General features: G+C 41.7%; 2 long non-coding RNA genes across 2 annotated transcripts in view; one reads left to right on the plus strand and one right to left on the minus strand.

Moving 5' to 3' along the window:
• Window positions 1–82: 82 nt before the first annotated feature.
• Window positions 83–26,685, plus strand: LOC140848169 (uncharacterized). The gene is made up of 3 exons (XR_012128721.1): window positions 83–336; window positions 22,036–22,207; window positions 25,850–26,685. It is a non-coding gene; the product is annotated as an uncharacterized lncRNA (long non-coding RNA).
• LOC140848172 (uncharacterized) overlaps window positions 5,618–26,790 on the minus strand; it is a 48,556-nt gene continuing 27,383 nt past the window's right edge. The window contains exons 3-4 of the long non-coding RNA XR_012128722.1: window positions 23,625–23,969; window positions 5,618–10,239 (exon numbers count right to left, since the gene is read on the minus strand). This is a non-coding gene — a long non-coding RNA (uncharacterized lncRNA). The remainder of the gene's footprint in view (window positions 10,240–23,624; window positions 23,970–26,790) is intronic.

The following is a 26,790-nucleotide window of genomic DNA, read 5'->3' on the forward strand; positions in this document are numbered from 1 at the left end:
GCGCGGCCACCGCTCGCTCCTCACAGAGGTTGGATACCCAGCTCCGCATCACCACCTGGCGACCGAGTGCTGCCTCTGCAGGAAGGACCGTGAGGACTGGGAGGGGGAACTGGGCTGGGTGTTGGTATATGAGCATGCGCAGTGAGTCCAGAGGCGAAGAGCGCTGTCCTCAGCTGCGCGTTTGTGAAAAATCGCTCTTTTTTATACTTGCTGTATTTTCTTGAACACCTTTCTATGAGAATATATTGCTTTTATAATTTTTAAAAAATATCTAGTCATGTTTTTAGAAGTTTACATAAACTTATATGTGGTTGCTGTCGGAAATGCAACTATGAGGTAAGGTAACACTATCTTTTTAATATATTTAAAATTTTTAGATAACATTTTTAAATGAATTGCAACATTTCAGTTTGTTTCAGGTGTACGTATTATCTAGCTTTCTCTTTCTTCCTCTCTGCAATAGCCTTTAAAAATAACAGGAAAAAAAATGTGCTATTGATAGAGCTATAAAATGGATAAATCTCAAAATAATTATACATGGATAAACCTTAAAATATGCTGAGTAAAATAAGTCAGAAAAAATATTCCAGTTATATGATATTCTAGCACATGTTAAGTAATCTCCAGTGACAGAAAACACACCAGAGTGATCGCCTGGGAAAGGTGGAAGGTCAGAGAGAGAAGAGAGTAATTACAAAGGGGCACAAGGAAAAGCTCAGGTGACAAACACATGAACTATCTTGACTGTGGTGGTGGTGACTGTAGATGTTATATAAATTATCAGATTATACTTTTTAAATATGTGCAGTTTACTGTATGTGAATTATTCTTCAGTAAAGCTGTTAGAATATTCAATAAACATTGTGTAAGTAATATATTAATATATTCTTATTAGAGGTTTATAAGTATATAAACAGTGAAAATTCTCCTTCATCCAAATTCATTCTTCTCTCCAAAAATTTAGTTACCAGCATTGGAGTATTGTTCTCCAAATCCTATATTATGTATTTATACAAGAATATATAGACAGGTACAGATTTGTGATCCTAAAATTTAGAATTATTGTTTTGCTTAAGACTTTTAGTCTTCACTGTATATACTGTTTAAATCATTTCATAAACATATTACTTTATATATGTTTAGAACTTCTGTATGTTTTATATATGTGTTTTAAAAAATCTACTCCAGTTGGTTCATTTTGCCAGAGAAAGAGAAAAGAATGCACATTCATGCTCAATTCAAAACAGAAAGGCCAGTGAATTCATCCCATCCCTGGAAGAACCCATCAGTTCATTGACTTCTCATTGCTAGGAACTGGGCTTGGAATGCTGCTGGTTTGCCCAAATCAAGGAGTGCACCCTTTAGGTTCCCTCCAGGCCTTGCATTTCAGTGTTTGTATGGCTCCTTCTAATGCTTAGCCCAAGAAAGCCAGATCTTATGAGAACCACACTGCTTCCTGTCGGAATTTCTGGTGCAAGTGGGAACTTACCTTCCCCAATTTGATCCTGGGATGCACTGACTATAAATAAAGATCTTTTCTGATACCTGACTACTGCACCCTTACTGAAAGACCCTAGAAAAAAGGTTGCTTCATTTTCAGATACTGTTAGGACTCTATCAACCTTATCATTAGGCAGTCCTAATTAGAAATTAACATACAATAACATCTCCTTATTGTTCCCAAGTAACTTTGCCCAAATACACAAATCTCCACTTCCATTTCCACTTCCACAGTTTTTTGGAAATACAGAGTTTTCCAGTTCAAATGGATGTTTAAATAAACATTTTGACTCTTTTACTCCCCAAAACTATACAAAAGCAAAAAGGAAAAACTTCAAATTCTATTTTCAGCAAAGCCAGAAGATAAATAGAATCCACAGATAGCAAATTATGTGTAAGCAGCCACAGTCAGACAGAAGCTGTGAAGAACAGGAAAGAAACTCAGAGAGAAATGAAGGGCCCCAGTGGAGGCAGATCTCAGAAAACCACCAGTGAAAACTCTCGTTCTGAAGGTGAAGAGCTCCCTTAGAAATGCACAGCTATATCCCTTTTGTTTGCAGAAATGGGTGTGGAAACAGTACGGCAAGACTAGCAGATAAAAGCTGTCCTGAATCTGGTTTGGATCTGGGAAGCCAAGAAGATGAGGATGACAGAAAGAATCACACCGATGAGCCATGTTTGCTGGAAATGATCCATCTGCAGCAACAGAGAAGACAAGACTGGAATTATACTTGTCAGTGAGGGAGAGGAGCAACTGGAAGTCTCATCCATTGTTGGTGGAAGTGTACAATGATGCGACTATTTTGGAAAACTGACAGTTTTTTGTGAAGTTAAACACAGAACTATCCTATAATCCAGCAAATCTACTTATAGGTGTTTACCCAAGAAAAATCAAAACATATGTCCACACCTGGACTAGGGTGAGGCAAGTGAGGTACCTGGGCTGGTAAATTTAAGGAGGCACTCACTCACAGGGTTGTGCAAGTGCAAGACTGGCTCTTATATGAACATCAGAGTGAGTGCCTCCTTAAATTTGGTGAGCTGGCCTTCCTGGATTGCCTCACCATAATCCTGGCTTGCCTCACCATAATCCTGGCTGTGGGCCACACAGAGAGGAGTACTCAGATGTTCACATGGAAGAGCTTAATAAAGCTAAGCTAATAAAAACCCAGGTATTTATCAATAGGTGAATTGGTAAATAAATTGTGGCATACATAGCAGAAAAGAACTATTGTTACATGCAAAAACATGGATGCATCTCATTATCCTCGGTGGAAAAAGCTGAACACAAAAGATTACATACTATATGACTTGATTTATAGAATAAGCAAAACCTATGTAATAAGAGAAAGCTGATAAATGGTTGTTTGGAATATGTGGGGTGGGGACTGACTGCACAGAGACAAAAGAGCTTTCTGGGTGATGTTAATATTCTGCATCTTGTTTGGTATGGTCATTACATGGATTTATGTACTTGTCAAAAGCCATTACCTAGACAATTAAAGTATGCCTCTGAAGGTTAATTTAAAAAATTTCAAGAGCTTACCAGACATCTGAGAAAAGCCTGTAAGATAAAAGTTAGAAGAAGAAGTAAATGCACAAACATATGAAAACATCTTGCAGGAGACTATGCAAAAACCAAATGGATGAACAAATATCTTCATAGAGATAAGATGTTGCAATTGTGAACTAAGAACAACAACAAATATTGTTTTTAAAAAAGAATATTCTAAGATAAAAACAACTCTTCGAAATTGAAAATGCAGTAACAAAAATGAAGAATCAAACAGAAGAGTAAGATAAGAATAAGGAACTTTTTCTTAATAACTTTGTTTATTTATTTATTTTTTATGAATAACTATTTGTTGGGCACTGGGAATTAACAGTGAACAAAAGAGACAACAATCCCTGCTTTTGCCAAGTGTATGTTTTAATGAGGAGAGACAGGCAACAAAAATAAGCAATAGACATATCGTATCAGTAGGTGTATCTGTTATGGAGAAAAGCCAGGGATGTGAAAAAGAGAGTCCGGGGGCAGAGGAAGGGATTGCAGTCTCTCTAAATAGCAAAGAAGATCCCACTGAGAGGTGCTATCTAAACAAAGACCTAAAGTGGGTGAGCAAACAAGCTATATGGATTTGTTTGGGAGGAGCATTCCAGCCAGAGGGAAGAGCACATGTGCACATGTTAGGCACTGGGATGGGAATGTGCCTAGCCTGTTTGAAGAATGACAAGGAGGTCAGTGTGGCTGGAGCAGAGTGACTAGGAAGAGAAGTAGAGTAGGTCAGAGCAATAGCAGGTAGGGGAAATTGTGTAGAGATCTGTGAGCCATTTTAAGGACTTTGGTTTTTGCTCTGAATGAGATTGAAAGGTCCTGGAGGAGTTGAGCAATGCCAATGATCTGACTTGGGTTTAAAAGCATGCTTTGTCTACTGGGTTGATATAAGCAAGGGCAGGATCAGGGACAGGCTATAGTTCCAGTAATCCAGGATAAGGTTCCAGTGATTTAACAAGTGTGATAGTAGTGAGAGTGGTGAGAGGTGGTCAGTTTCTGAAAGTATTTTTATGGTAGGCTGGAAAAGTTGATGGATAGGAGATGGAGGACACAAATACTTTGGCCTGAGCAACAAGAAGGATAGCTCAGGAAGACACTGGCAAAATCAACCTTGTTGGGGAACAAAGGGAGATTGTTGTGTGTGAAGTGCCTGTTAGTCATTCAAGGGAAGAGGTCAGGCAGGCACTGCCATTATTGCAGAGAGGGGAGAGGTCCAGCCTGGGGAAAAAAATTTGGCATTGTCAGCATATTGATGGCAGCTAAGCAAAGAGACCTGATGAGATCACCAAGGAAGTGAATGCAAGTAAAGATGAGAGGAATCCGAAACACCTAGTTGGGGGGGTGGGGGGGGGGGCAGAAAGGTGACTAGGAATGGACAAAAGGAACTGCAAAGGCATGGGCACTAGCTAAGAGGAAAGCAGGGCCGGAGGCATCTTGAAAGCCAAGTGAGAGTTTTCAAGGAGGGCGGTGACCACCTATGTCAAATGCTACTACTTGGTCACACAAGAAGAAACCTGAAAGCTTACCATTGTATCCTACCAAGTGTGATTATTGATCATGTTCAAATGAGCGGCTTTGTTTCAGTGGTGCAGTGAAACCAGCTCTCTTTGGCGAGAGTTCTTGGCCAGCCATGTTTGTCTAAATCCCAACCCAGTACTACCTCCCCACTGATCATCTACATTCCCACCCAATGCCCCTGCATCCTAAGTTACTTAGGAGCAAATTCTGTATGTATATATTCTTAAGGGGAAAAAACGAAGAGAGCAGTGATACTCCATATGAAAAGGAAGGGATATATCTTCTGTTGATTGTATATGCATAAAGAAACTGGAAAAATATGCAACATATGTAAAGCCAATCATGTCTACCCCCATCTCTGCTCCATTTTCAATATATAGACTATTGTTTTCCAACTTTCATAGGACCTCTTAAGGCTCTGATGTATTTTAACATACACTCATGTTAAATATAATCTCTTGCTGATAGCACATTCTATTAGCAACTTTGCCTTACAGTATGCACTCTATATTAACCACTAAATCCATGCTTCTCAAAGTGTGGTTCCTGGACCAACAGTATCAGAATCACCTGGGAATTAATTAGCAGAGCAAATTCTGGTTCCCACTCCACACCTACTGCATCGGAAACCCCGGGGTGGAGCCCCGCAGCCTGTTTTAACAAGCCTTCCAAGTGATTCTGACACTCCCTTATGTTGAGAATTACTGCCCTTGAGAATGACCTTTGTGAGAGGCCAGCATTCCAGAGACCATGTCCTTAACCATCTCGCACACCCGTCGTTCCCCAGGACGCAGTTAGCAAAGCAGGAGTGAAAGGAATATGTGCCCCAACCCTGCTCCTGGAGAAAGGAAAGAGTCGTTCCAGGTTATGCATGCTGCTACGGAGCAGTGGGCTGGGATGTAATTTTCCAGCCCCACTTATACCTTTGGCAGTGACTCCACCCCCCTGAGCCTCTGCTTCCCCACCTCTCAACCACAGGAGGTGTCAGAGTACTTGGGACCCCCACTGGAGAGGTGACTGTCAGTGTTCTTGCTGTTGACATTTGGGGGGTGGGGTGGGGTGGGGGAAGTGCCCACTTTGCTTCCGTGGGTGCATAACTAAAGAGTTGCAGTTGTTCAGTCTGATGAAAAGCGGAAGGGTGGGCCTACAGATGCCTTAAGGGAAGAATTCCTGTCCTGGGTGTCTCAGAGGGACCCCAGAAGTGATGACAATGATAACAGTAGCTCAGGTTCATTGAGTACACACTATGTGCCAGGTGCTAAGTGCTTTACAAACTCAATCACTCCTCAGTCCTATGAGGTAATTATCTTCAATTCCACTTAATAGATGAGGAGATCGAGGTAAAGAGACACTGTGTCCAAAGTCACACAAAAACATAGGTGAAAAAGCCAGGGGTCAAACTCTTAAGCCCAGAGCCATTGCTCTTAAAGAATACTGTCAGTTGTTTTTTTTAAATAAACTAAGTCCATACACATTGTGAGTCCAGGCATCTTGCTGCTTCTTTCCTTTTCCCCTTTTTATCAACACTTACCTGCTTCCCATTTTTCCTTTTATTTGTTCATTTTCTTTTCCTTCTTTTTACATCTTTAGACAAAAAGAGAATGAGGGATTCTTCCAGGAGCCTCCTTCAACTACAGATCATCAGAGCTCCAAAGCCCCCAAGGGGTCAGTGAGTCCAGCCCCTCATCTTTAGGTGGAGAGATTAAGGCCCAGAGGGGAGCAGTGTTGCCCCCAGAGTCGCACATACCATGTGTCCCCTTCCTCCAGCCTCCAAAAGCCCCTTGGCTCCCACATCATACAAAGGTGACAAAATAGCATACCTAGAATGAGCACATTTTGCTAAGAAAAAAAAAAAAACCAGAGCATATACACACAACATAGTCTCTGTATATATATTTGAATTATGTGAATTTAAGATAATGTGATATAAAAATATTAATTCCACTTCATGTGCAGAATTTAAGTATTTAGAATCCCATCCAAATTTAAAATTTCATGAGATAGCCCATAATAGCCAGACCGATGCTCAGAGATTGAACTGTAAATTGTGCTACACTGTGCATTGCCATATAGGGGCCACTTTGGCGGAAACATAGAAATGCCCATTTATTTTTTCCAGAATCTAGAGAGAAGTGCCATTGTCACATGGCACTTCTGTGGGTGGTTTGAATAATTACTATCTATAATATAAGCATTTGCCTTTAGTATAATTTGAAATATTCTGTAAATCATAACAATATAATTCAAGAATCCACTCAAGTGATGTAAGTGCTGAAAAATTAATTTCAATTTTGGAATGGATATTAGAAGAGATAAAGTTCCTATAAAGAGAGCCAAACACCATCATAACCTGACATGCTGCTGACTGAGGAGGGTACATCCTGTCAAGGGAATTAGCAACAGAGTTGAAATGAAGATCAGCTCCTAAGGCAAGGACCCTGCTAAGGGAGCAGATGGCTCAGATCCATAGGGAAAGTGCTGCTGCAGATCGGCACACTGTAACCCACCTCTGACCCAAGCTGTTGTGATTTTTTTTGGTGACTTTAAAGGATGTAATGGTGATAAACCATTTTGCCGCTAGTATTTCTGCGGTAAATGAAGTATGCTTGTTTAAAGAAAAAAAAATACATTACAAAGTTAAGAGTCTTATGCATTCTGTAGCCCCAGAGAAAAAATTTGCAAGGTTTTCAAAATCCCCTCCTGTGATTCCAATAGTTCTGCTCTGCCGCCAGTGCCAAAACTCCGATGGCTGGGAGAGTGCATGAGAGATGGCTAATTCTGCAGGGACACCGAACTGGGGGGCAGCTGTGCAAAGATGCCAAGGGGTACCTCAGTCTGACAGACAGCTTGAATTAAGCTGCAGGCAGCACTGCAGTGGCAGAGGCCTCAGTCCATGTGTCTGAGACCCAGGTGCACTCCTTGGCACAGAATGCTGCCCCCACGGAAGCACATCGAAAGAGCGAGCCTTAAATGGGTTATATTGCTTTAACATGAGGAAAAATTCCCGGTGGTGTGCAATGGCCACTGGGGTACCAAAAATGGGTAATAAGGGTACTGAGATACTGATCCTCTTACCCTTTGGAGCAGCCAGGCAGGTCCTGAGGTGGCTGGAGCTCCTGAGACAATTATGTCCAGTCATGAGCAGGCTTGTTCTTTTATCCTGAGGACCTATAAAAGGTTATCATTTTCCACATGTGTTCTGATATAAGAATGATTGGAAAGCACTGGATATACAGAATGTTCATATAATTTTTGTTCAAATGGAAACACTTTTGAGAATGACAGGGACTGGATTAATATTTATGTCAGAACAACAGGCATGTAATGGGACTTTTCTAGGTAAACGGGGATGTACAGTGGAGTGGGCAGAACAGTGGCCCCCAAGGCTGTTCACGCCCTAATCCCCACAACCTTAGATAGCAAAGGGCCTTGGCAGATGAGACTGAATTAAGAGTCTTGATGTAAGGAGATTGTCCCGGATTAGCAAAGTAGGCCTAATGTAATCACAAGTGTTCTTAAAGGAGGGAGGCAGGAAGGACAGAGAAAAGATGGCTTTGCAGATGGAGGAAGGAGCCACAAGCCCAGAGAATGCGGGAGGCCTCTAGGAGCTGGGAGAGCAAGGAAGTGGGTTCTCCCTAGAGGCCCCAGAAAGAACCCAGCCCTGTCGACATCTTGATTTTCGGATTCCTGACCTCCAAAACTGCATGAGAATAAGTTTTGTGTTGTTTTAATACACTACATTTATGCTTGTTGCAACAACAATAGGAAACACTGCAAATATTATTAAGAATTTATAAGAAGTTTATGGTTATATAATTTTAAGTTACAAAGGTAAGTAATAAAGGTCTAAAATAGTAAAATAACTGTACTGAGGAGAGGAAGAGCGGGGGATATCAACAGGTGTGAATTTTCTTCTAACATTGATAAATGGAGAGATATCATTAAGATACGCTGTATAAAGAGATGGAGAACCAAAGAATTAAAAGAGAAAACTGATTTTTAAAAAAGCATAGCCCCCAGAGGTATTATGTTTAGTACACATAGTGTGGGGGACCACGGGGAGAACAGTGTAGCACAGAGAAGGCACATAGTGGATCTGTGGCATCTGACTACACTGATGGACAGTGACTGCAGGGGCATAGGGGGGACTTGGTAATACAGGTAAATGTAGTAACCACATTGTTTTTTCATGTGAAACCTTCATAAGAGTGTATATCAATCATACCTTAATAAAGAAACATGAAAATATAAAAATATAAATAAACAAACAAACAAACAAGCAAATAAATAAGTAAATAAGCATAGCCCCCAGGAAGAGGGACTTTGAGTGAAGAGGGTCAGATAAGGAGACTCTAGTTTTTTAATTATAAATTCCTTTGGTTAAAAAATTAATACTTTAATCATGGCCATGTGTATCTTAGTGTGAGTATTAATTTTTAAAGTAAGATTATGCTGGGGGAAACCTCTGTGAGCTTACTGGACTCAGGTTCTCCAAAGCTGTAGCCCCTGCCTACCTGAAGTGCTTCCACTCCAGCCACGGACCCTTGCCAACCTCTTACTCAGCCAACAGCTTCCTTGCTCTCTATCTTGGCACACACAGGGCCAACTGGTAGGTCCTCCTGAAATAAGGCAGGAGAAAGCGCCATTGGATCAGCAGCATTCCCAGGACTGGGTCCAGGCTTTCAGAGATCTGGAGCAAGCCCACAGAACCCCATCTATAGAGCATGGGCCCTGGGGTTCACTTCACAGTGGTAACAAGGGGCCTGGGAGGTTAGAAGAGAGAAGCCCCTTCTGCTCCACTGAAAAGGCACTGGGGTAGGAGCCCAAGGACAAGGGCTGAGGCCAGCTTTGCCATTTACGAGGAAGTCCTTTCAATCTGGGCTTCAGTTTCTCACTCATGAAAATAGGGACAGGCTGTTTCCTAAATCCTCCAGCCCTGTGAGTCCTTTTCTCTGCTTCAGCTGCCTTCCTCCTGCCAGGGATGACTGGGCAGGTCCTAGGTCAGCTGCAGTCACTGTATAGCACCCTTTAGAGTTTCTTTGAAATGGTCTGCTGCAACCCATTAGTTGTACAGATGGGACACTGAGCCTCAGACAAACAAAGGTATTTGTTCAAGGTCACACTTGGTAGCAAGTGCGACAACCTCTGGGTTCATTCTCCTATGACTCCTCACTTACACCTTAGGGTTCTGTGGTTACAATTTGCGACATGAAGGTACAGAACAATACCTGTCTAATATGCAAATAAATTGCTTCTGAGTTTTTTAAAAATGCCATATAAGATACCATTATGGAAAAAACATAACCATATAAAAAGATGAGTGGTTATATTAGTTTTCTGTTGCTATGTAATAAATTACCACAAATTTAGTGGCTTAAAATGACACACATTTATTGTCTCACAGTTTCTAAGGCACAGCTTAACTGGGTCCTCTGCTTAACGGGGCTCATAAGGCTGCAGTCAGGTGCCGGCTGGGCTGCATTCTCATCTGGAGGCATAACTGCCACAGAATGTTCCTCCAAGCTCACTCAGGCTGTTGGCACGATTAATTTCCTTGTCATTGTAGGACTGAGGGCCGCAGCTTCTTGCTGGCTGTCAGCTTCTATCCATGTGGGCCTCCCAATATGGCCACTTATTTCTTCAAAGCCAGCTAGACTTTGAAGTCTCTAGAGAGTCAGTTAGTAAGGCAAAATCTTAGATAACATAATGCAATCATGAAAGTGACATCTAATCACCTGTGCCACATTCTATTGGTTAGAAGCAAGCACACTGAAGGGGAGGGAATATACAAGAGAGTCAAGGGAGGGGGCATCTTAGAGTCTACCCACCACTGTGGTGAAATTGTAAGTGTAAAAAGGACTGAAATTCCTACTGTTAAGAAGAGGACTAAGGTTCAGCTATTGGATTTGGCAACAGGAGGCATTTTGCCTTTGGCAAGAATAGCTTCAGTGAAGCAATAAAGAAGAAAATCTGCTGGAGTGGTCTCAAGAGATGGAAAGCAAGATATTGGAAAAGTGAGCAGAGACAACTCTTTTAAGGAGCTTTGCTATGAAAGGGAGCTGAAAGATGAAAGAGAAAATATACTATGGTATGTTTATATGTTCATGGGAATGATGCCGTAGAAAGGGAAATTTTGATAATGCAAGAGAGAGGGAAGGACCACTGTTGGAGTAAAGTTCTGGAGCAGGTGAAGGAAAGCAGATGAGGTCAGGGCACAAGATGAAGGCTCTTAAGACAGGATGAGGATGGCTCAGCTATTTTCACGGGAGAAAAAGCCTAGTATATGGATTCAGACACAGGTCAGTGGGTAGATTTAGTGGCTGGACGATAAGGAAGTTCTCTTCTGATTGCTTCTATTTTCTCAATGAAATAAGAACAATGTCATTAGCTGAGAATGAAAAGGGGAGTCTAATGGAGGTTTGAATCAAGAAAAGAGAGAGAACTTGTCCTCTTGAAGAATGGAAGAGCAACATAAATAAGACAACTAAGAGAGCCACCTAGCAGTTCTAGGACTCACCTAAGTTTTGAGCGCATGAATTTAAAATGCCACCAGTTGGCAAATCTGTGTATTTTTCTCTAGGCATATTCAACTGCTTGGATGCAGAGGGGCAGGAGGCATGAGAGCGTGTGGCAGAGAGTGAGTGCGATGACCGACCGGTTGCTTGGTGAAGATGGGAGGGAGGGAAGAGCAGCGGGTGGGTGGCAGAGTAGTATTGGTAGCCCAAAAGCCTTGATGAAACCAAAGATCTGGGAGAGTCTGCAAACTAGTAGGTAGGAGTTGGTGAGCCACCCAGAGAATAAGATGCTTAAAATAGAGATTTTGAATACAGTGCAGTTTTGGGTAGTGACAAGGTCTAGGGTATGATGGTGGAAGTGGGTATCTGAGGAAGGGTGGAGGGCAAACTATTTGGAAGCAAAGGTGGACAAGGATATAAGAGGCTGGAGTCCAGATGATTCATTTAGTTGGCTGAAATCATCAAGTATGGTCACAGTGAAAGGAAGGAGGGAGAAAGGGCAAGAGAGAGAGAAGGTACTAGGTGAAAGATGAACAGTGGCATTGAGGGCTTGCATGCTGCAGCAAGCAAAGGCAGCACAGGTCCAGGAGGAGCCAGCAGGAGGGAGGAGATCAGCAGGAGCAACCTGCTCTTGGCCATGGTGGTAGGAGAGGTGCGGGGCAGACGGCCTTCTCTTAGAGGTCTGCAGAGGACCCTGTGACCTCTGCAGGGGGAGCTGCATTTACTTACAGCAAGAAGCTGAAGGGAACAGTGCCACGCAAGGGACTTCTCTCTTCCCTGGGAAAATCTTTGCTAACCCTCTTTACAAGAGTAACTGCTATTGTTCCACACTCTGGCCTCTTAATTTTTCTTCAGAGCACTTATCAAAGTTGACATTTTTTGCTTACTCAAGGGGACCCATGATTAATAATCATGATTTCTAGCTAAGCTCATGGAAGGCAAGGACTTCACTGCCTAGAATCAGTAGATTCCCAGCATCCAGCTAAGTGCCTGGCCATGGGTACTCAGTATTTGTGCAGGAAGAAAGAATGGAAAGAACACCGTTGAAGCAACTGTGATGAGTCCCTGTGTGGGTGGAGGAGACACCTGTTTGTTCCTCCATTCATATTTTGGGCCCTTTGTTCTTCCTTAGGAGCAAAGCCTGTGTCACTCCAGGCAAGAGGGTATTAAAGCTCCTGAGACTGCAAACGGCCAAGCCATCAAGAGCTGGGCCTTGCAGCTCCCACATGCCAAAGCTGCTCTTGCTCCAGCCCCTGCCAAAGCTGTGGTGGCTCTCAGCACCTCACCTACACAAGCCTGGGCCTGAGAGCAGATCATCCAGCTGCATGGGGGTGCCTCCACCAGCAACCAGTCCCTGCAGGGTACAGCACAGAGATTGCCCTGGTGCCCCCAGGAAGGTCCCCTGCTGCCTGGAGAAGGCCAGTGGGATCTCACAGGTATCCTTTGCTCTCCAAAAGGAGCTCCTGGGCCTGAGATCTCATAGCTGAGACCTTTGTGGAAATTTTTTCCTTCTTTCCAGTGACTGAAGGAACTAAGTCTGAGCTCTTCCCTATTCTCAACAGGCAAAGGGAGCTGTAGAGAAGTTGTCTGAGTGGTAAAGATAATTCTCCATGAAGATAATGCTGTGAATCCGAAGCATGACTCTGCAGGGGTCCTGTCACTCAGCATGGTCGAGCACCTGGATGTCACGGGACCACAGCAGTGAACATGAGATGCCTTTCTGTCCTTGCGCTGAGGCTCTCACAGCCTAGGGAAGGCGATTTGCACACACATGACGACTCCAGACAGAAGGGCACAAGTGAAGTCTGTGCTCTTTGAGGGTTCAGAAAAAGAGGGTGTTCCTTCCAGATGGTGAACAGGGATGGTTTATGTTACAGGTAACATCTGCGCTCGTCTTTAGGGAGATGATGTTGCCAGTGAGAACATGTGCCTTCACTGAAGAAAATAGATCAAGCCTTTGCTAGCAGAATCAAAGAATCCCAGGCTTGAGATTGACCTGGGTCAGTAGAACGTTGTGGATGTGAGCACTGGTTTTTGGAGTCAGATAGAATTGAGTTCAAATCCCAGATCTGCCACTTACTAAGTTGTGTAACCTGGGACAAGCTACTAAACCTATCTTTGCCTCAGTTTTCTCAAATGGAGATCATAATAGTTATCTACCTCTGACGATTGTTGAGGATCATTGAGATAATCCCTGCACAGTGGCTGGCACATAGTAATTGTTCAGTAAAAGGTCTGCTAATTCTAGCATGGTTCAGACTGGCTCCCAGACTGCAAGAAACCTGACAGCAAATGAAATGATTGACTTCGTTTACCTCCCCGTCTACCCATGCCTAACACAAAGCCTGGGCACAATGAGCTTAGTCAAGGTTTGCAAGAAGAAGCAATCAACACAGGAGGCGTCCTCTTTAGCAACCTCTTAAATCGCACATGAAGGAAGATTTCTGGTTGAATCTTAGAAGGGGTTTCTAAAGAAGACTGTGTTAGTGACAAAGCTATTTTAAGAAGATAAACTATCATCTGTCCTTATAAAACAGCGGTAGACTCATAGACACTGAGAAGTGACTAGTGGTTACCAAGGGGAAGGGGTTGGGGAAGGTTGGGGGAGAGGGTGAGGGGCACAATAATTTGCAATGACAATATAAGTTACAAGGGGATGGTTGTATAGTATGGAGTATATAGCCGGTGATTCTGTAGCATGTTTCTACATTGATAGCTAGTGACTGCACTAGAGGGAGTGAGGATTTAATAACATGGATAACTGTTGAACCACAGTGTTGTACATTTGAAACCAACATAAGATTGTATATCAATGATACCTCAAAAAAAAAAACTATCATCTGTCCTTGAAGGTTTGTCTCTGGAAGTGGTTGAGCATTGGCTGTAGTAGGAAAAGTTCAAGCATTTTGTATGAGAGAAGAGAATGCTGAACTAAATGGCTTCTGAGATTGCAGGACAACCTGTGGTTAAAACCACAGAAAAGCACCCAGCCCAGCTTTGCTATTTCCATTTTAGCGTGTGACCTGGGGCAGACTCTCCTGTCTGTAAGCCATGGGTAAAGTGGTGGGAGTACAGCCTATTGCTTAGAGTCGTCCAGCAGTTAGAGGTGGCAATAGGATGGGCATTAGTGTCATGAGGGTAGCCCAGGATTTCTCCTTTAGCCCTGTGCAGGACAGGGATGAACCTGGTGCTGGCATCCTCTGGGTTTTCTGTCACAACTTTACCCATTTCACCCAAAGTACCTTAAATACCTGGTGTGCCTCTCTACACCAGACCCAATGGTACCTCAACTGCTTCCCACTGTGACTCTTATGGGGTTGGCAGGTCCACCCACTGCCTGCACCTGTCTACCAGCTCAGCCTAACCAATTGGCTCTGGGTCCAAGATCAGCGTGACCAGCTTCTGTCATGTCTCCCTTCTCCTCCCTTGTCAGGTGGCTGAAAAGCCCTGATCCACATAGTGAAAGGCAACATTGGCGTGCGGCTCCCGGGCTCCCCCTGGCCATGAAGAATGCGGGCACCTTGGTGAAATGGGGTGGACAGTGTTCCTTGTTGCTGGGAGTAAGTGAGGTGATGATGGCTTTGGTACTCTCACACTTGCCTGAGGCAAGCCTTAGACATCATTTGACATCAGGTGTCCTTGTGACCGTCTCTGTCTCAGGAGTCCCCTTTCACAAGTCGCCTCCACGTACCTCAGGACCAGAAAGTCTGAATTCACCTGGCCCTCAACCTATAAGCCAAGTGAGCTTGAGCAAGCACTTTGGCCCTTTATTGTCATTGTTTGTTTTTTTAATGGCTTTATTGAAGTATAACTTAACATCTCATGAAACTTACTTTTTTCAAGTGTATAATATAATGAATTTTCAGTAAATTTACAGTTGTACATTCATCACCGCAATCATTTTAGAACAAATTGCACTGCCCTAAAATAAGCCTGCCCGTGTGTGGTTACTCCCTTCCCGACTCTTTTGAGTCTCAGTTTTCTCATCTGGGAAAATGGGAACTGGCAGTTTGCTTATTGGAAATATTAAATAATGTACGAAAGTTGTTTATGTAAATGTCATAGTACTTAACACTTAGGTGTTTTCCACTATTATCATTATCATAATTATTTAAAGATTAGTTTCATCTCATTAGCCTCCCAAGGCCCTGGGTCTTCCTAGGAATTCCATAAACCTCATAATATTGGAGGCAAAGTCTAATGATTAATATCTGCACTTTTTCTGGCAGGATCAATTTATTTCATGAAAAAGGGGACTGTGGGGGATTCTGGGAGAAAAAGATGGTGGTAGGAAGGCAAGGTGGTAAACTCCTCCCCAAAACACATGAAATATGAAAATTCAGCAAATACAACTAAACCTGAAGACTGCAGAACAGACTACCTACATGTGGAGAAGAAGAGAAGGCCTCACAGAAAAGGGTAAAGTGGCAAAGCTGCAATCAAGTGGAACCCAAGCCTTCCCTCCTCCCCAGCCCATAGGTGGGAGAAAGAGGAATGGAGTGGGGAGAGGGTAGGAGTCCAGGATCGCTGGACACCTGGCCCTAGAGATCTGCTCTTGGAGCACAAGCTTGCATTATAGGGGATTCGATGATTAATGGGGCTGGACACCAAGGATAAGTGGAATACAAGGGAGGCTGAGATCCCAGCCACTTGTGGAGAACAGGCATGCTCCACCAGTCCCCCTGAGACAAAAGCAAAACAGGCATTGTGAAAGACTTCCCAGCAGTGGGGAGGGGTGCCAGAGGGGTGAGTGTTGGATGGAGCTCTCTTCTCAGGAGAAAGGACAGATGGACGATCCCATCCCAGTCTGCCCTCTGCCCAACAGGTTGGGAAATCTTGAGAGCCCCAAACACTCCATCCCCCTCACTGCCAGTGCAGCCCTGAGGCTCCTCCCTCTGCATGCTGCCCGCAGACAACCCACTTGGCCCAATAGTAGTGTCAGACATTGCTGCTTGGTAGGCAGAGGCAGACCCTCCCAGCTTTCTCAGCTCCATTTTAGCCCAACTGGGAAGATGCCTGCAGGAGTCAGTCCCAAAAGATCCTTCCTCCCCCCAGCTGTCCAAGCCTGGTGCTGCATGCTGGGCCTGGGCAGAGCCACACATCAGTCGCCCATCCCATTAACCCTGAAGCCCAGCCATTGCTGCAGCAAGGCAGAGGGAGGCCCTTCCCACACCAACTTATGCAGTGATCCAAAGGTGTGGCCAAAGCAAACTGCTTGCCCAGACTCAGACCTCTATAGAAGCCAGACAGAAAGGTGGCCCACCCCCTGCATACCAGCAGCTGGGGCTGCCACACTGGACAACAGTCTTGAGCTTTTGGGCCACAGAGGATGCCTCCTTCCTAAAGCTATTACTCCATAGGCCAGAAAGCAGCACAGCCACCTAATACAAAGGAAGGAAAACAGAAACCCTGACAAAATGAGGAGGCAGAGGAATATATTCTGAACAAAACTACGAGACGAAACACCAGAAAGAGTGCTAGATGAAACACAAATCACCAATCTTCTTGATAAAGATTTCAAAGTAGAAGTTATAAACATGTTCATGGATCTACAGGAAAGTATTCAAGATGTCAGGACAGACTTCATCAAAAAGACAGAAGACCTGAGAAAGAGCCACTCAGGGCTGAAGAATACAGTACCTGAAATGAAACAAAATGGAGGGATTTAACAGTAGATTATTGCAGGCTGAAGAAGCTGTGAATGAAATGGAAATTAGGAAACAGGAAAACAATGAAGCTGAAGAACAGAGAAAAAAGGATCTCTAGGAATGAAAGAATAATAAAAGAGCTGTGAGACTAATCCAAACAGAGCAATATTCTCATTATAGGGATACCAGAAAGAGAAGAGGGAGACAAAGGGATAGAAAGTCTCTTTGAAGAACTTATTGTTGAAAACTGCCCCAATTTGGAGAAGGAAATAGACACTCAGATCATGGGAGCTCAGAGAACTCATAACAAAAGGAACCTCAGGAAAGCAACACCAACACATATAATAACAAAAATGGCAAAGATCAAGGATAAGGAGAGAGTATTGAAAGCAGCCAGAAAGAGGAAAAAAAGATTACTTATAATAGAAAACCCATAAGGCTATCATCAGACTTCTCAGCAGAAACTTTACAGGCCAGAAGCGAGTGGCATGAAATATGTAATGCACTGAAACAGGAGGACCGTCAACCAAGAATCCTCTATCCAGGAAGATTATCATTTAAATTTGAAGCAGGGATTAAACAATTTCAATATAAACAAAGGCACAAAGAATTTATAACAACTAAACCAGCATTATAGGGTATGTTAAAGGGACTGCTATAGATGGAAATATTCCTAAGGCTAAATACTTTTCAGTGTGACATCTAATACATAAAGTGTGGAAGAGGAAGTGAAGGAAAAAAAGTACTTTTAGATTGTAGTCAGCAACTCAGCAATCAGGAAGCTATCCTTGAACCTTTGGTAAACACAAATAAAGCCTATAGTAGATCGACAAAAAATTTTAAAAGAGAAATCCAAATGACAACACTAAAGAAAACCATCAAATAACAAGAAAAGAGTATAAGAGAGGAAAAAAGGAAAAAATAGTAGCTATGAAAACAACCAGAAAACAATTATAAAATGGCAATAAGTACATACTTATCAATAATTATCTTAAATGTAAATGGACTGAATGTACCAATCAAAAGTGGCAGAATGGATAAAGAAATAAGACCCATCTAAATGCTGCCTACAGGAGACTCATTTCAGACCCAAAGCGACATACACATGCTAAAAGTGAAGGGATGGAAGAAGATATGTCATGCAAACAATAGGGAGAAAAAAGTAGTAGTGGCAATACTTACTTCAGACAAAATTGATTTCAAAATGAAGAAAATAGAGACAAAGAAGGATACTACATAATGATAAAGGAGTCAGTCCAACAAGAGGATATAACCATTATAAATATCTACACACCCAACCTAAGCGCACTTAAATATGTAAAACAAATAGTAACAGACTTAAAGGGGTAAACAGATTGTAACACATTCATTTTAGGAGACTTTAACACACCACTCACATCAATAGACAGATAAGCCAGACAGAAAATAAGTAAAGAAACAGAGGCACTGAACAATACATTAGATCAGGTGGACTTAACAGAAATCTACAGAACATTCCACCCAAAAGCAGCAGGATACACAATTTTCTCAAGTGTACATGGAATAGATCACATACTAGGCCACAAAAAGAGCCCCAATAAATTTACAAAAATTGAACTTACATCAAACAACTTTTGAGACCACAATGGTACAAAAACTAGAAATAAATTACACAAAACAAGCCTACAAACATGGGGGCTAAATAACATGTTTCTAAATTATCAATGGATCAATGAACAAGTTAAAACCAAAATCAAGCAATACATGGAAACAAATGGAAACAAAAATACAAGAGTCCAATATTTCTGGGATGCCACAAAGGCCATTTTATGAGGGAAGTACATAGCAATGCAGGTTTACCACAAGAAACAAGAAAAATCCTAAATAAACAGTTTAAACACAATTAAAGAAACTAGAAAAAAGATCAAATGAAGCCCAGAGTTAGTAGAGAGACATAATAAAGATCAGAACAGAAATAAGTAATACAAAGAAGAATAAAACAATAGAAAAAAATTAATGAAACTAAGAGCTGGTTCTTTGAGAAAGCAAATAAAATAGATAAACCCTTAGCCAGCCTTATCAGATGAATAAGAGAGAGTACACAAAATCAGAAACAAAGAATTATTAGAGGATACTATGAAAAATTATATGCCAACAAATTGGACAGCTTAGAAGAAATGGACAACTTCCTAGAAAAACACAACCTTTCAAGACTGACCCAGGAAGAAACAGAAAATTGGAATGGAATAATTACCATCAATGACATTGAATTTCTAATAAAAAAATTTCCCCCAAAACAAAATCCTAGGTCCAGATGGCTTCACAGCCAAATTATACCAAATACTTAAAGAAGAGGTAATATCTGTCCTTTGTAAAGTATTCCAAAAAGTAGAAGAGGAGGGAATACTTCCAAACTCATTCTATGAAGCAAGCATCACTCTAAAACCACAACCAAGCAAAGACACTACAAAAAAAAAAAAAAAAAGAAAAGTATAGACCAATATCCCTGATGAACATAGATGTAAAAATTCTCAATGAAATATTGGCAAATTGAATTCAAAAATACATCAAAAAGATCATCCTTCATAACCAAGTGGGATTTATTCCAGGGATGCAAGGATGATACAATATTCATAAATCAGTATCATACATCATATTAACAAAAAAAATATAAAAATCCACATGATCATCTCAGTCGTTGCTGAAAAAGCATTTGACAAAATTCAACATCCATTTGTGATAAAAACACTCAACCAAATGGGCATAGAGATTACATACCTCAACACAGTAAAGGCCATATATAACAATCCCACAGATAACATCATAGTTAATGGTGAAAAGCTGAAAGCTTTTCCTCTAAGATCAGGAACAAGACAAGGATGTCCACTCTCACCACTTAAATTCAACATAGTACTGGACGTCCTAGCCATGGCAATCAGACAACACAAAGAGATAAAAGGCATTCAGATTGGTAAGGAGGAAGTTAAACTGTCAGTATTTGCAGATGACATGATATTGTACATCGAAAACCCTAAGGGCATTATGATTAACACACATAATGTATGGAAGTCACAGGGAAAGCAATATTGCACAGAGAAGACAAGTAGTGACTCTATAGCGTCTTACTACACTGATGGACAGTAACTGCAATGGGATGTGGTGTTGGGAGGGGTTGATACTATGGGTGAATGTAGTAACCACAATGTTGCTCATGTGAAACCTTCATAAGGCTGTATATCAATGACACCTTAATAAAAATAATAAATGATGTTAAATTAAAAAAAAAAAAGAAAACCCTAAGGACCCCACCAAAAAACTATCAGAATAACTGCATTCAGTAAAGTTGCAGGATGTAAGATTAATACACAGAAATATGTTGCAATCCTATATACTAACAATGAACTAGCAGAAAGAGAAATCAGGAAAACAACTCCATTTATAATTGCATCAAATAGAATAAAATACCTAGTAATAAACCTAACCAAAGAAATGAAAGACCTATATTCTGAAAACTATAAGACATTCATGAGAGAAATAAAAGACACAAATAAGTGGAAATCTATCCCATGCTCATGAATAGGAAGAATTAATATTGTCAAAAAGACCATCCTCTCCAAAATGGCCATACTGTTTCAATGCATTCCCTATCAAAATTCCAACAGCATTTTTCAGTGAACTAGAACAAATAGTTCTAAAATTCATATGGAACCACAAAAGACCCCAAATAGCAAAAGCAATTCTGAGAAAGAAGAACAAAGCCAGGGGGATTATGCTCCCTGGTTTTAAGCTATACATCAAAACCACAGTAATCAAAACAGTCTGGACTGGCACAGAAACAGACCCACAGATCAATGGAACAGAATAGGGAGCCTAGATATAAACCCATGCATATATGATCAATTAATATATGATAAAGGAGCCATATACAATGGGTAAATAACTAGTGTTGGGAAAACTGGACAACTACATGCAAGATAAGGAAACTGAACTACTGTCAAACTCCCTACCCACAGTAAATCTGAAATAGATCAAAGACCTGAATGTAAGTCATGAAGCCATAAAACTCTTTGAAGAAAACATAGGCAAAAAAACCTCTTGAACATATGTATGAGCAATTTTTTCCTGGACATATCTCCTCAGCCAAAGGAAACAAAATAAAAAATGAACAAGTGGGACTACATCAAACCAAAAAGCTCCTGTACAGCAAAGGACACTATCAGCAGAACAAAAAGGCATCCTGCAGTATGGGAGAATATATTCATAAATGAGCTATCCAATGAGGGGTTAACATCTGAAATATATAAAGAATTCACACACCTCAACACCCAAAAACAAATAACCTGATTAAAAGAGGATCTGTGTAGACACTTCTCCAAGGAAGAAATACAGATGGCCAACAGACACATGAAAAGATGCTCCACATCGCTAATCCTCAGGGAATTGCAAATTAAAACCATAGTGAGATATCACCTCACACCAGTTAGAATGGCCACTATCCAAGACAAGAAATATGTGTCGGTGAGGAGGTGAAGAAAAGGGAACCCTCCTACACTGTTGGTGGAAATCTAAGTTGGTGCAGTCACTGTTGGACGTTCCTCAAAAACCTAAAAATGGAAATACCATATGATCCAATAATTCCACTCCTGGAATTTACCCAAAGAAAACAAGATCCCTGATTTGAAGAGATATATGCACCCCTATGTTTACTGCCACATTATTTACAATGGCCAAGATATGGAACCAATCAAAGTGACCATCGATAGATGAATGGATAAAATGTGGTACATATACACAATGGAATATCATTCAGCCATAAAAAAAAGAAAAATCTTGCCATCTGTGAAAACATGGATAGACCTAGAGGGCTTTAGGCTAAGTGAAATAGGCCAGGCAGAGAAAGACAAATACCATATGATTTCACTTATTTGTGGAATCTAAAAACAAAACAAAACAAAACGAACAAAATAGCTGTAGACTCGCAGACACTGAGAAGTGACTGATGCTTACCAAAGGGGAGAGATTGGAGTGTGTGGGTAAGGAGGCTGAGGGGAATAAAAGGGTACAAAAATTCTCAATTATAATATAAATTGGTCACAGGGATTGTAGTGCAGCATGGAGAATATAGCCAATGATTCTGTAACATCTTTCTATGTTGATAAATAGTAACTATACTGTTTGGGGTGAAGACTTAATGTTGGTAAGTGGTGAACCACTGTGTTCTATACTTGAAACTAATAAAAGATTATGTGCCAATCATACTTTAGTTTAAAAAATTGACATTTCCTATGCTTAACTAGAGGATTTTCTTTAATCCTAAAAGGAAGTCAGCAATGGAACAATAACCAAGACTCAAGACTGGCACATGGGTCAATATGGATCAACACAATAACTCTTACAATGTTAGAGCCCAGAGTTTCTAGAATCCAGCCTCCTAAAAGTGAAGATGGGGACAATTGAGCCTTCAAAATGAGCAACTTGCCCAAAGGTATACGGTGAGTTATGATAGGCTGGAAACACCTCTGAGCAAAGGTGTTATATAAATGCAGTTAGCTCTTAGCTGTTTTGGGAATGGATTTTCCTGAGTGTGGATTAACTGATTCTGGTAGCTGGAATATGGATCACATCTCTCAGGCATCAGGGGACATTTTGATGGCAGAGCTGTGTTATTTTAAAGCCTAGCTCCTTCCACTCTCTCACCCCACTGCCCATTAGTTTGTAGTCATTGGAAGTCAAAAGATTAAACAATGAAGCTATTGGATACTGCTCTCACAGTGTGAGAGCGATTCATCAGATGTCCTGTCTTGGTGAAATCTTTACCAGCATCATTTGTTGTAACTGATCTGGGGTACTGTGAACCTTGTTCATCACCCCTATTGGCTCTGTTAATTGTGGATATGTGTAAGCAGAAAAGCATAGGTCCAAAGCAAGCTGAGACCAGGGTATAGGACATGGTCAGTGGAGACCCTCCAGCTCCAGGGCCAAGAAACTAGAAGGGGCATGTAAACAAATGGAGCCAGGGTACAGAAGCCCTGGGGCAGTGTGAGATGGCTCATGACTGCACCTCAGGGAATGCCAGCCAGCGTGCAGTGAGTGACTCAAAGTCAGAGGGACTCTGTGTGCTCTCCAGAAGATCAGCTGTTCACTGAGGAACATGGGTTCCATCGCTCATTGATTCACCCACCCACTTACTGAACAAGGATTGATTGAGCCCCCACTGTGGACCAGGCACCATGCCAGGTGCTAGGGAGATAGGGGTGAACAAAATAGGCATGATCCCTACCTTGAGGGAATTTTACAACCTAGCAGTAGAAAAGGAAAAGAAATAATTTTATAATTATGAATAAGGATGAGAGCTGCAGGGGGTTGGGAAAACCTCTGAGGAGATTAAGTTTAAGCCAAGATCTAAATGGTGGGTGAGAGCCAACAGCTTGAAGAGGCATGGGAAGAACTTCTTTAAGGAAAGGTATCCGCAAAGGGCCATGACGTGGAAAGAGCCCCGAGTCCTCCAGAAGCTTGCAAAGCATGCTGAGCGTCGGAGGAGATGTAGAAGGGAGGGGTGGGAAGGCAGGCTGGAGTCAATCGCGTTAAAGTGTTGATCCGGAGCAGGGGAAAGCCCCACAAGGGTATTAAGCAGAGGAAAGGCATGATACAATCAATAATTTTTAACACTCAAGCTGCTGTGTGGCACAGAGATTGAGGGACAAGAGAAGTAGATTCATTTTATGGGGCAAGGGATAGCCAGAACTGAGTAGAGCGTTCAGTGTCCAAGTCAGGTGGACTTTGCAGGGGGCAGAGCCTTCCTTCTCCAAGCAGGTGAGATTGAGCAGCAGTTTATGAGAAAGGGAGGCCAAGGCAGGTCCTCCTGACTCCATAACTACCTGGACACAAAAGTTCTGCCTGGAGACATACCTGGATACTGGTGCAATGAGCAGACTGCCAGGGCATTCGAGCCCCTTCTGGAGCTGGAGGAGGTCTGAGGCTGCCGCAAGGCTTCCTTCCCGTGGCTGCGGGTAGCAAGGGCATCCAGATAGGAGAGGTGAGGGCACCCAGGTGAGAGATGGGCTGATAACACCAGTACATTGGGTGGCCCCATCTTCTCTCTTCCTGCCTTCTTTCTATAACAGATAATCTTTTCCTCTAATGCCGAGGTACATTGAGTTCTTCTTCCTGCCTGTGGACCATCTGGGCTTCTGCCCTGTGTTCTTTGTGTTTCTGGCAGATAACTAACTGAATGCGTAGGGCAGAGCCCTGGAGCTGAAATACAAGATGGTTAGAGATAGCCCAGTATGAACTTTGAGCAGATTTTAAATCAGCCAAGTTAGTGAAAGCCAAAACAATTCAGCCTTTGTTTGGAACCTCCCAGTCCTTATCTCAGAGCAGTGACAGAAAATCTAGCATGCCTTTTCAATTTGAGAATCTTAAATTCTCTCTGTTGGACAGGTTAGATTCTAATCATCTTAATTTGGCTCACAAGACTCTGGGTTACCTGGCCCCCATCCACTCTCAAGCTGATCTTCCACTTCTCTTCTGTATGTGTCCTTTGCTACAACACATCTGAGCCATCTACCCTTCCCTAATATACCTTGTCCTTTCCCATCATGAGCCTGTGCTTATGCCGTTCTTTCCACATACCAATGTTCTCCCCCCTCTACTTGCTCATCTCCAAATTATTTAAATAATATCCATTCTACATGCTTGCCTCCTTTGGGTATCATTCCCTGATCCACATCTATGCAGAGAAATTGCCAGCCACCTCATTTTTCCCTTCTCAATTCAACCATGTGTGTGTATATATATATATATAGTTTGCCGTATGTGTGTGTGTGTGTGTGTGTGTGTGTGTGTGTATGAATATATGAGTATAGTTATGTGTCCACATCTCTTTAATCAGCCTGTGAGTTCCCTGGGACTAGAAAAGTTCTTCTGAAACTCTTAAAACAGTAACTGCTCAGTATTTGTTAGGTATTCATTTTCAGCAAACAGGTCTTCAAACTCCAGTGCTAGAAGAAACCCACTAGTATAGGCCAAAAAAAGACAGGCTACAAGGCACCATGTACATTTAGGGCTCACTTTTATTAATATATATGTTTACATGTATAGAGTAGATGTATGTATATGAATGAATCTACTCTAAAAAGGAACAGCAGTCACCTCTCTCAAATGAACCTGTAGGTGTATGTTTTCTCTTCATTTTTAAACCATCATGGTTGATTTTTTTCCCTTCAGAACACAAAAGCAGCACAGCTCTTTCTTAAACAAAATCAAGCAATAATACAAACATTATCTAATTAAAGGGCCCTATAACTATCTCCCCAATAAGAACATACCACTAAGTTATGTAATGGTTTTTAGGTTTTTTCATGAATTTGCAAATATGCATAAGTAATTTTTTTCATGCTATTGGGCTGCCATTTACTTTTTTTTCTTGCTTAATAATATATCATGAACTCATCATACATGGTTTATTTATTAAATCCTTAAAGATATTTGGGTTATTTCTTTTTTGTGTTATTGCTATTAAATAATGCTGCAAAGAGAATTTCCACAGATAATTTTGCTCTCTTTCTCTGTTTTCTGAATTTTTAACCATAAATACTTTCCGGTATCAAAAATCAAAATCTTTATTTGAAAAAAAAAAATGGAGTGTCTAGGCCATCTCTGTTGAGAATTTCACTAAATGCTCTCTTTCAATCAATGAATTCATTCATTCATTCAACAAATACATATTGATTATCAACTATGCACTGGTTGCTTGCTGTGCTAGCAGTTCATTAGTGAGAAAACTGGATAAGGTCTCTGCCCTCAGGAAACCTACATTCCCCTACTGGGGAAGATAAATATTTAGCCATAATCATTCTAGTGTAAGACTAGAATCTGTAATAAACCCTACTGATGAAATGGGCAAGGTGCTCTGATCTAGTCTGGGGCTTGGGGGGCCTGATGTAATTTGTGTGTATTTTTTCTGAAGTGTGATCAGTCACGAACAGAAGGTCGGGAGAGAAGGAAAGTGTTCTCCAGAGGAAACCTCAGGTGGTCTGGTGCTTCTGAGGGCTGAAGATGTGGAAAAGGCTGGGGGCCATGGGTGCGGGGACTGGCAGGTCACAGCTGAGATTCACATTATTTCTTATCTGTAGGTGATCAGAACAGCCAAAGGGACCTCAGGTGACTGCTGGGGACAGAGAGCTCATGACTCACACCCACCAAAGATGTCCGCATCTATGCAGTGTGGACACTTGCCTTCCTGGTGCCGTTGGTTTCTGCCCAGAACCCTCAAGCCCTGCTCACCTTGTCTGTGCTTGCCAACATCCTCATGCTGGGGATCCTCATCCTCATCTTCTAGCCCCCCACCCCCTACCCCAGGCAGGTGCCCACCCCAGGCATTTGCCTTGGCAGATGTGTGTATGCATGTGTTCGCATGTGTGTTCGTGGAACAAAAGTCTCCAATACACCCTCCAGACTGTCAACAATGATTTCGTCTAGAAAGGGGATTTCAGGTTGGAATGTTTTTTTTAATGTACATCTGTACTGTTTGTCATATATACAGAATTGTCACAGAGAAAAGTTTCTCCACCATTTTCCTGATAGACCATCTCTCTATTTTTTTGATGCCCAAACTTCATAGAATGAGTATCTATCTCCCACAACAGCTTTTCCGTACAATGTTTATGTAGGAAACATTTACATCCATGCCCCTGAACTCAATACAAGAGATTTAACAAAACAGTCTTTCATTGTCTTACATTCCAGACATAGTCAAATGTTAGAATCCCACACAGCTTGGAAAGGAGAACAAATGTCCTCAAAGAAGATGTGGAAGATGATACTGTAGACAAGGCAACTTCTTGAAACAGCTGCACTAATTTGCTGTCCATATTACCTTGAAAGCATCGGTAGCCTAACATCACAGTTTATTACTTATGAATAGATATTTTACTGAGTTTTAGTTACATTTCAAAAATTGTTTGAGTGATTGGGGTTGATATGTCATATGACACAATTTTTCCTATTTGAAATAATGGGAACTTGATTATTAGTGTGCTTGCACAGACCACCAAATTTTTAGGAGCACGTTATT

The sequence above is a fragment of the Manis javanica genome, chromosome 1 (assembly GCF_040802235.1).
Source record: "Manis javanica isolate MJ-LG chromosome 1, MJ_LKY, whole genome shotgun sequence".
NCBI classification, from domain to species: Eukaryota; Metazoa; Chordata; class Mammalia; order Pholidota; family Manidae; genus Manis; species Manis javanica.